This window comes from Amphiprion ocellaris, chromosome 22, assembly GCF_022539595.1.
Source record: "Amphiprion ocellaris isolate individual 3 ecotype Okinawa chromosome 22, ASM2253959v1, whole genome shotgun sequence".
NCBI classification, from domain to species: Eukaryota; Metazoa; Chordata; class Actinopteri; family Pomacentridae; genus Amphiprion; species Amphiprion ocellaris.
In genome coordinates, this window is record NC_072787.1 from 27,929,456 (window position 1) to 27,940,518 (window position 11,063).

The window sequence follows — 11,063 nt, forward strand, 5'->3', positions numbered from 1 at the left end:
AAAGTGGTCAATGAGTTCACAACCAGCTGCAATGTGAAGCTGGATAGAGAGGGGGCGCTGCAGCAGCTTCCGTTCTCCTCAGGTTAATGTTAGAGAGAGGAGGTTGAATTTGGATAAAAGGCTTTTCATGCTTTTAATGTGGCGGGTCTCTGAATGACAGTCCTCACAAGTATAGCAACGGCAGGAGTGTGAGTCCAGCTATAGGTTCAGCCAAGGAGACACATCTGTTCTCAGGAAGCACAGCTGAGCGTGTTGGTGTGAGTTTACCTGATCAGAAGAGGCTGCTTTCATGTTCAGCGCAACACACACACACACACACACACACACACACACACACACACACACACTGATAGAGGACATGTGACTGTATTCCAGATATTCTGCTCGTGTGTTTGAAATAATTGGCTCCCAAAAGGAATAAAACCGAGAGAACGATACGAAAACGGTGAACAGAACAAAAACCATGGAGAAAATATCTGAGACATTTAGTCTGCATGGAGAAGAAGAACTTCTGCAGGTCCAGCTCGTTTATTCCTCCTTAGTCTTTCTAGAAGTGGAGCTAAAACATGAGACGGCAGTAGGTGGCGCTGCAGGAGATGTCCTGATTAGACTGGGATCGGTTCATATCTGCTGGGTTCAGATATTTGTTCCCAATAGAGACGTCAACATTACATCAAGGTGCACTGTGGGAGATGTAGGCTCCAGATTTTAACGAGGAGAACCTGAAAGGAATCATTTTCTTCTGGATGGGATGCTTCAGTTTACAGGGTTTTAAAAAAGACAAGTTATTTAGTTTCAACAGTGAATCATGATCAGTTTAATTGTTGTCAAGAACTTCCAAAATAACGACTCCTTTACACCAAACAAAAACAGGTTTCTACACATTAATTTAAGCTAATTAAAATTGCTGCTGAAGAACGTCATGATGCTGCCTCCACCATGCTTCACATCATGATGCTGCCTCCACCATGCTTCACATCATGATGCTGCCACCACCATGCTTCACATCATGATGCTGCCTCCACCATACTTCACATCATGATGCTACCTCCACCATGCTTCATATCATGATGCTGCCACCACCATGCTTCACATCATGATGCTGCCACCACCATGCTTCACATCATGATGCCTCCACCACCATGCTTCACATCATGATGCTGCCTCCACCATGCTTCACATCATGATGCTGCCTCCACCATGCTTCACATCATGATGCTGCCACCACCATGCTTCACATCATGATGCTGCCTCCACCATACTTCACATCATGATGCTACCTCCACCATGCTTCACATCATGATGCTGCCTCCACCATGCTTCACATCATGATGCTGCCACCACCATGCTTCACATCATGATGCTGCCTCCACCATGCTTCACATCATGATGCTGCCACCACCATGCTTCACATCATGATGCTGCCTCCACCATACTTCACATCATGATGCTACCTCCACCATGCTTCATATCATGATGCTGCCACCACCATGCTTCACATCATGATGCCTCCACCACCATGCTTCACATCATGATGCTGCCTCCACCGTGCTTCACATCATGATGCTGCCACCACCATGCTTCAAATCATGATGATGCCTCCACCATGCTTCAAATCATGATGCTGCCTCCACCATGCTTCACACCATGATGCTGCCACCACCATGCTTCAAATCATGATGCTGCCTCCACCATGCTTCAAATCATGATGCTGCCTCCACCATGCTTCACACCATGATGCTGCCACCACCATGCTTCACATCATGATGTGACATTATGATGAAACAATCTTTAACTATTTTTTAAACAAGTTTCAGGTAATTTCAGACTAGACTGAAGTCATTTTGGTCCGTTGTTGAATTCTGTTGGACAATCCTTTGGTCATTTTGGACAGATTTGCATCTTTTCTACAAACTGAAGTCATTTTAAATCACTTTGGATCATTTTGGACATTTTCAAACAGTTTTTGGTCCATAGTTTAATAGTTTTTTTTAATAGTTTCTGAAACTTTTTGGAAATGTTTTATCAGTTTTGAGTGATCCTTAATTCATTTAATTCAACATTTTTGACTCATATTTTTATTAACAGTTTGGAATCATTTTAGACATTTAGTCATTTTAGACCCTTTTTTTGGGGGGGGGCTCTTAGGTCAGTTTGGGCATTTTTAAATTATTTTGGTCAATTTTTAATAGCTTTCGACGATTTGTCATTTTGGACAAACTTGGAGTCTGTTTCAACACATTTAATTCATTTTTAACAATCTTTAACTAATTTTTTGATGAGTTTTAAATCATTTTGGAAACATTTTTGCTCACTTTGGACAATTCTTAATTGTTCTGAAGAAGCTTCAAGTAACTCTGGACTAGATTTAAGTCATTTTGTTCCGTTGTTGAATTAAGTGGGACAAATCTTTGGTCATTTTGGACAAATGTGTGTCATTTTATGTCATTTTGAACAGTTTTTTACCTAACTTTGAACCGCTGTCCCGTCATTTTGGACACGTCTGGGTTGGTGCTGTTTGCCGGCTGCAGGTTGAACATCCAGAATTAATTTGAAAATCCCTGCGGCCGCCGTGTAAAATGCTGGAGAGGCTGTTTGTGGCAATAACTCGGGTTAATCTGCAGCTGTGAAAACCTCCCTATCAGCCGGACGGATAAATAAATTCCACCTGTGAGATGCAGAACAACATTCAGAGCTCTGAAGTCTTTTCTAATCACGTTTTTCACCCACAGAGGTGATTTAAAGCCGTTAAAGGGGAAACACACGAAGCTGCAAACACCTTAATAACAATAATAATAACAACTATCTATGATCACTTCATCTGCACCTTTGAAATGGAGCTACAAATAAAACAACAGCATAAAATATTAAAATGATAAAAAAAAAGGACATTAAAACTTTGGAACAAAGAGTAAAATATTAAAAATGACAAAAAAAAACATTAAAAACACAAAACAAGACATTCAGAAAATACAGTTTAAAATTAAAAAAAGACAAAACTATAAAACATGAAAAAATCAATAAAACAATAAATATATAATAAAATATGAAAAATATAATGAATGTAAGATATACATATATTTTTTTAAATACAAGAATCTCTTTAAAAAATAAAATCACATATTTAAATATTTACAGTGTTATTAAAATATAACAAATATCTTTTAAAAACAGAATAAAACATAAATAAAATACAAATATTTAAAAAGACAATATAACATTATTGAACAACAATAAAGTATCTTTTAAAATAATAAATATTAAAATTACAACAGTCCATTTGAAAATTATAAATAAAAATTTTAAAAAGGCAACAAAATATTATTGAAATATAATTAAGTATAAAAAATAATTTAAAAAACATGAAAAAAGATCAAATATTTTAAAGAAGGAAATTAAAGATTTAAAAAGACAATAAAACATAATAAAAATATGATAAAATATTTCTGCATGTGCTCAATAGAGCACCTGAGCAGGAAGTGACAGCCAGTGGTTTGTGTCTCTTTGTGGTTGTTTTATATCTTTTTGTTGTCATTTTGTGTCTTTGTGGTTTTGTGTCTCATTGTTTTGTGTGAACTCTATTATTTTAATGATTTATTGTCAAATTCTACTTTTTTTCTGTAATTTTATTAATTATTGTTTGTCATTTAACATAAACAGGGAAAATCTTTGAAATAAAATTAAATTCTAAATTAACTAAACTTTTAAAATAACCATGAACCATAACATTTAAATTACTGATTGATAAATTAATCTTCCAAATACTTGTCAAATATTATTTTTGGCCGATTTAGATCTAATTTAAAAAAAAAAAAAAAACTCTTGTTTTTCTTGACAGTTTTGGTCTGACATGTAGAGTTTGGATGTAAATGTAAATGATTATTTATTGGATATGATCTGTTATTTAACAAAGCAGGAGAAATCTGTCAAACAGCAGCAAAAATGTACTAAAATTCACAGTTTTATTCCAGTGTAGGTTTCCTGGTAGACGTTCAGGATGTGGTTTGATTCCAGCTGCTGTTCAGTAGAAACTTCCATTAAATGAGGAGCTGCTGGAACCTGAAGGAGCCTGAAGGAACCTGGAGGAACCTGGAGGAACCTAGAGGAACCTGGAGGAACCTGGAGGAACCTAGAGGAACCTGGAGGAACCTAGAGGAACCTGGAGGAACCTAGAGGAACCTGGAGGAACCTAGAGGAACCTGGAGGAACCTGGAGGAACTTGGAGGAACCTGGAGGAACCTGGAGGAACCTAGAGGAACCTGGAGGAACCTAGAGGAACCTGGAGGAACCTGGAGGAACCTGGAGGAACCTGGAGGAACCTAGAGGAACCTGGAGGAACCTAGAGGAACCTGGAGGAACCTGGAGGAACTTAGAGGAACCTGGAGGAACCTGGAGGAACTTAGAGGAACCTGGAGGAACCTGGAGGAACCTAGAGGAACCTGGAGGAACCTGGAGGAACCTGGAGGAACCTGGAGGAACCTAGAGGAACCTGGAGGAACCTAGAGGAACCTAGAGGAACCTGGAGGAACCTAGAGGAACCTGGAGGAACCTAGAGGAACCTGGAGGAACCTGGAGGAACTTGGAGGAACCTGGAGGAACCTGGAGGAACCTAGAGGAACCTGGAGGAACCTAGAGGAACCTGGAGGAACCTGGAGGAACCTGGAGGAACCTAGAGGAACCTGGAGGAACCTAGAGGAACCTGGAGGAACCTGGAGGAACTTAGAGGAACCTGGAGGAACCTGGAGGAACTTAGAGGAACCTGGAGGAACCTGGAGGAACCTAGAGGAACCTGGAGGAACCTAGAGGAACCTGGAGGAACCTGGAGGAACCTGGAGGAACCTGGAGGAACCTAGAGGAACCTGGAGGAACTTAGAGGAACCTGGAGGAACCTGGAGGAACTTAGAGGAACCTGGAGGAACCTAGAGGAACCTGGAGGAACTTAGAGGAACCTGGAGGAACCTAGAGGAACCTGGAGGAACCTGGAGGAACCTGGAGGAACGTGTTTCTCTGAGAACAACCGTGGAGGCTGATGCTCGGCTGGTTTCCGCTCCGTCTGGGTGTTGTGCTGCATCGTTTGTGTGGTTTGTGTGTAGCGCTGATGACAGTGGATGGGAGGACGCTAGTTGTGGGTCTTCCTCGTTGTGCGTCAGCCACAAGGCCACAGCTCGTCCTATAGATGTTACATAAAGCTGTTATATAAGCAGCTGGCAGCAGAAGGAAACAAACCATCCTGGATCCTGCTGCACAAACCTCCTGTTCATGGAGACGACCAGTCTGGATTCTATCAGGATCCAGACTCTGAGACGTTCTGTCTCTTTGTAGTCCATTTGTATCGCTTTGTTGTCATTTTGTGTCTCTTTGTTGTCGCTATGTGTCTCTTTGTGGTTGTGTTGTGTCTCTTTGTTGTCATTTTGTGTGTATTTGTGGTTGTTTTGTGTGTCTCTTTGTGGTTGTTTTGTGTCTCTTGTGGTTGTTTTGTATCTCTTTGTGGTTGTGTTGTGTCTCTTTGTTGTCATTTTGTGTGTATTTGTGGTTGTTTTGTGTGTCTCTTTGTGGTTGTTTTGTGTCTCTTGTGGTTGTTTTGTATCTCTGTGGTTGTTTTGTGTCTCTTTGTGGTTGTTTTGTGTCTCTTGTGGTTGTTTTGTGTCTCTTGTGGTTGTTTTGTGTGTCTCTTTGTGGTTGTTTTGTGTCTCTTGTGGTTGTTTTGTATCTCTGTGGTTGTTTTGTGTCTCTTTGTGGTTGTTTTGTGTCTCTTGTTGTTGTTTTGTGTCTCTTGTGGTTGTTTTGTATCTCTGTGGTTGTTTTGTGTCTCTTTGTGGTTGTTTTGTGTCTCTTGTGGTTGTTTTGTATCTCTTTGTGGTTGTTTTGTATCTCTGTGGTTGTTTTGTGTCTCTTTGTGGTTGTTTTGTGTCTCTTGTTGTTGTTTTGTGTCTCTTGTGGTTGTTTTGTATCTCTGTGGTTGTTTTGTATCTCTTTGTGGTTGTTTTGTGTCTCTTGTGGTTGTTTTGTATCTCTTTGTGGTTGTGTTGTGTCTCTTTGTTGTCATTTTGTGTGTATTTGTGGTTGTTTTGTGTGTCTCTTTGTGGTTGTTTTGTGTCTTTTGGTTGTTTTGTATCTCTGTGGTTGTTTTGTGTCTCTTTGTGGTTGTTTTGTGTCTCTTGTGGTTGTTTTGTATCTCTTGTGGTTGTTTTGTATCTCTTGTGGTTGTTTTGTGTCTCTTTGTGGTCGTTTTGTGTCTCTTTGTGGTCGTTTTGTATCTCTTTGTGGTTGTTTAGTATCTCTTTGTGGTCATTTTGTGTCTGTTTATGACTCAAATTTCATCCTGAATGTCAAATATGTGAAATTTGGCCTGAATGACCAAACAATCTCGTAAATGACAGAAATGTGTCCAAAATAACTCAAAAAATGTCCAATATCGCTTTATTTTTTTTGTACAATTACCTAAAATTTATCAAAAATCAGTCAATGTGTTCTAAATGACATAAAAATTGTCCAAACGATCTGAAAAGGCTTGTCCAAAATGAGTTGCAGTTAGTCCAGAATGACTCAGATCTTGATCTTAATAATTGAAATGGTCCAGAGTGACTCGTCCCTAATGACAACACACGTCATATTCAGCTCAAAATGTCATAAATTGTCCACAATGACTCACAATCTGCTTAAATGTTTCAAAAATAGTCCGTAACAACTGAAAAAATCCAAAAATGATCTAAAATGACATGAAAATGGTTCCTTAAAGAACCTATTGTTGGTAAATATCTTTTAATGGGGCCTAAAGGAACCATTTCAGATTGTTTGTGTGGAGAACAAAGACGTTCGGTTGTTGTTGAATCTGTGGAGGTGTGAGGAGAATCCATGCATTAGTGATCAGTTTCTGCTTACGGCTGATGTAACGTCGCTAACGCAGCACAATGCCGGCTTTCCATGGTCTGAGCTGCAGGAAAATTCATGTCCAGAGCCTTTTAACAACTTCTCTTCAGGTTCTTTACTGACAAACGGATGCTGCTCTCCCAAACCTTCAAATACTCGAAATAAAAACTGTCAATCAGGTTAGATGAATCCATTTTAATCCCACAGCAGGGAAATGTGTAGATAAATCTGTCCAAAACGACTCAAAGTTCATCCAAAATAATAAAACTGTCTAAATTGACCGACAGTTAGTCTGTGATGAGTGAAGCTTTGGTCTTAATGCCAATAAAATGACAGAAGAAAAGGCAGAAGATCCAAAATGAGGTATAAAATTTGGAGCTTTTTAACTCATTTCAACTCATCAGGATCTCGTCATCCATTTGACTACTTGTCTGTGGACTCATTAAATACAGGTTTAGCTCCGTGCTTCACATCATGATGCTGCCACCACCGTGCTTCACATCATGATGCTGCCACCACCATGCTTCTCCTCATGATGCTGCCACCACCATGCTTCTCAGTGGGGATGGTGTGTTTTTGATGATGTTCAGTGTTTGGTGTCCATCAAACATATCATCTAGTCTGATAGACATAAAGCTCCATCCTGGTCTCCTCAGACCAAAGAACCTTCTTCCAGGTGTCTTCAGAGTCTCCACATGTCTTCTGGTGAACTCTAGTCCAGATTTAATTGGAGCTTTTTCCATCAGAGTCTTTGTCTTTGTCTCCATAAAGCTTTGACTGGTGAAGAACAGACAACAGTTGTTGGATGAACAGTCTGAAGATGGAACTCCTTCAGAGGAATCATAGGAGTCTTGGTGGCCTCCCTCTCTAGTCTCTTTCTCCTTCAGAGGAATCATAAGAGTCTTGGTGGCCTCCCTCTCTAGTCTCTTTCTCCTTCAGAGGAGTCATAAGAGTCTTGGTGGCCTCCCTCTCTAGTCTCCTTCTCCTTCAGAGGAGTCATAGGAGTCTTGGTGGCCTCCCTCTCTAGTCGCTTTCTCCTTCAGTGGAGTCATAGGAGTCTTGGTGGCCTCCCTCTCTAGTCTCTTTCTCCTTCAGAGGAATCATAAGAGTCTTGGTGGCCTCCCTCTCTAGTCTCTTTCTCCTTCAGAGGAGTCATAGGAGTCTTGGTGGCCTCCCTCTCTAGTCTCTCAGGTCTTGAGGACGTCCTGCTCTAGTCAGATTTATTCATGTTCCATCTTCCTTCCATTTCTTAATGATGGATTTAACTGGACTCCAGGAGATCTTCAGGAACTTTAAATGTTCTTGTATCGTCCTGACTGATACTTTTCAACAACCTTTCCTCAGAGTTTCTTGGTTCTTCAGTCTTCATAGTGTAGATCTATCCAGGAGTCTTTATCCTCCAATCACTGGCCTCAGATCATCCATTAATGACTTCTAGAACCAACTGGCTGCTCTGAGTTCAGTGAGGTGAGTCAGTTACTTTAACTTTCATATTTTTAATTCATTAACATGACTTCTTAGAAATCACTTTGAACCTGAACACTAAAGAGTCTTTATTATGAATTCTTCAAAAGAGCCAAATTAAATTGTTCTAACACCTGTTTTTTCTTGAACCACTAATCTGCTGCGCTGTTAGTTTTTGTTTATATTCTGATGGTGCTACTCAGTGACGGTGCTGCATTCAGGGACACGTCATGTATTCCTGCCCGACACAGTGATCGAATGAAAGAAGGCTAACAAGCATTTAGCGGTGGGTGTGATGAATTTAACTCTCCTCCTGAACAGATTCATTCCAGGACGACGGCTGTCTGTCTCTCCCTGCTAACAGCGCTGTATTTCTGTTTGGACGGCACACAGACGAAAGTTTCAGGCGCTAATTGGGGAGCAGCTTGAGTGTGTTTGTGTGCGATTAGCTGGCCGTTAGCCAGAGCTTCGTTAGTTTGGCAGAGATGATTGCCTCCATTCTGTTCAATATTGATACGGATTAAAGTGGGAAGAGACAGAAAGCTCTCCTGTGTGCTCATCATCGTCACACACACAGTTTTCTGTCAGGACTAAACACACCGAGACTCTGTCAATTGTAATTTCTCTGCTGGTGTCCATACAGAATGAATGATGATTAAGTTGTTCTAGTTCTGTCACCATGACGATAATATAATGACTAGAATAGAGGCGAACATAAAGGAGGTGGATCAGATTATATGCACCCCTACATTTACCCTCTAATGCTACATTTACCCTCTAACGCTACATTTACCCTCTAACGCTACATTTACCCTCTAACGCTACATTTACCCTCTAACGCTACATTTACCCTCTAACGCTACATTCACCCTCTAACGCCACATTCACCCTCTAACGCTACATTTACCCTCTAACGCTACATTTACCCTCTAACGCTACATTTACCCTCTAACGCTACATTTACCCTCTAACGCTACATTTACCCTCTAACGCTACATTTACCCTCTAACGCTACATTTACCCTCTAACGCTACATTTACCCTCTAACGCTACATTTACCCTCTAATGCTACATTCACCCTCTAACGCTACATTCACCCTCTAACGCTACATTTACCCTCTAACGCTACATTTACCCTCTAACGCTACATTTACCCTCTAACGCTACATTTACCCTCTAACGCTACATTTACCCTCTAACACTACATTTACCCTCTAACAGGTTTGTGTTTCCATGTTTGCCGTCTCAGTAATAATCAAAGTGGTGTCTATCTGTGGAGCTACATTGAGGTCAACTCTCAGCAGTCATCAGTAGACCTCTTCCTGTCTCTGCTGCTAGTAGAAGACGACTGTGAGAGGACAAACGGTGAATGTAGATGAGCTTTCCTGACCGATGGAATCATGATTATCACTCCGTCTGAAACACACATATTCAGACACAAAGCCTGCAGGCGTTCAGCGCAACAAAACAGCAGACGAGCAGTATCTCCCCAATGACCTGAACACACAAATACACACTTTCCTGCATACAAGATGTACCAGTCTGGGAAGCTGTATGTGTGGTACCAATGTTTACAGATACATCCTAGTAGTACCAATGTTTACAGATGCATCCTAGTAGTACCAATGTTTACAGATACATCTTAGTAGTACCAATGTTTACAGATACATCCTAGTAGTACCAATGTTTACAGATGCATCCTAGTAGTACCAATGTTTACAGATACATCCTAGTAGTACCAATGTTTACAGATACATCTTAGTAGTACCAATGTTTACAGATACATCCTAGTAGTACCAATGTTTACAGATACATCTTAGTAGTACCAATGTTTACAGATACATCCTAGTAGTACCAATGTTTACAGATGCATCCTAGTAGTACCAATGTTTACAGATACATCCTAGTAGTACCAATGTTTACAGATACATCTTAGTAGTACCAATGTTTACAGATACATCTTAGTAGTACCAATGTTTACAGATGCATCCTAGTAGTACCAATGTTTACAGATACATCCTAGTAGTACCAATGTTTACAGATACATCCTAGTAGTACCAATGTTTACAGATACATCCTAGTAGTACCAATGTTTACAGATACATCCTAGTAGTACCAATGTTTACAGATACATCCTAGTAGTACCGATGTTTACAGATACATCCTAGTAGTACCTATGTTTACAGATACATCCTAGTAGTACCGATGTTTACAGATACATCCTAGTAGTACCGATGTTTACAGATACATCTTAGTAGTACCGATGTTTACAGATACATCCTAGTAGTACCGATGTTTACAGATGCATCCTGGTAGTACCGATGTTTACAGATGCATCCTAGTAGTACCGATGTTTACAGATGCATCCTAGTAGTACCAATGTTTACAGATACATCCTAGTAGTACCGAGGTTTACAGATACATCCTAGTAGTACCGATGTTTACAGATACATCCTAGTAGTACCGATGTTTACAGATACATCTTAGTAGTACCGATGTTTACAGATGCATCCTAGTAGTACCGATGTTTACAGATGCATCCTGGTAGTACCAGTGTTTACAGATACATCCTAGTAGTACCATTGTTTACAGATACATCCTAGTAGTACCAATGTTTACAGATACATCCTAGTAGTACCAATGTTTACAGATACATCCTAGTAGTACCAATGTTTACAGATACATCCTAGTAGTACCAATGTTTACAGATACATCCTAGTAGTACCAAT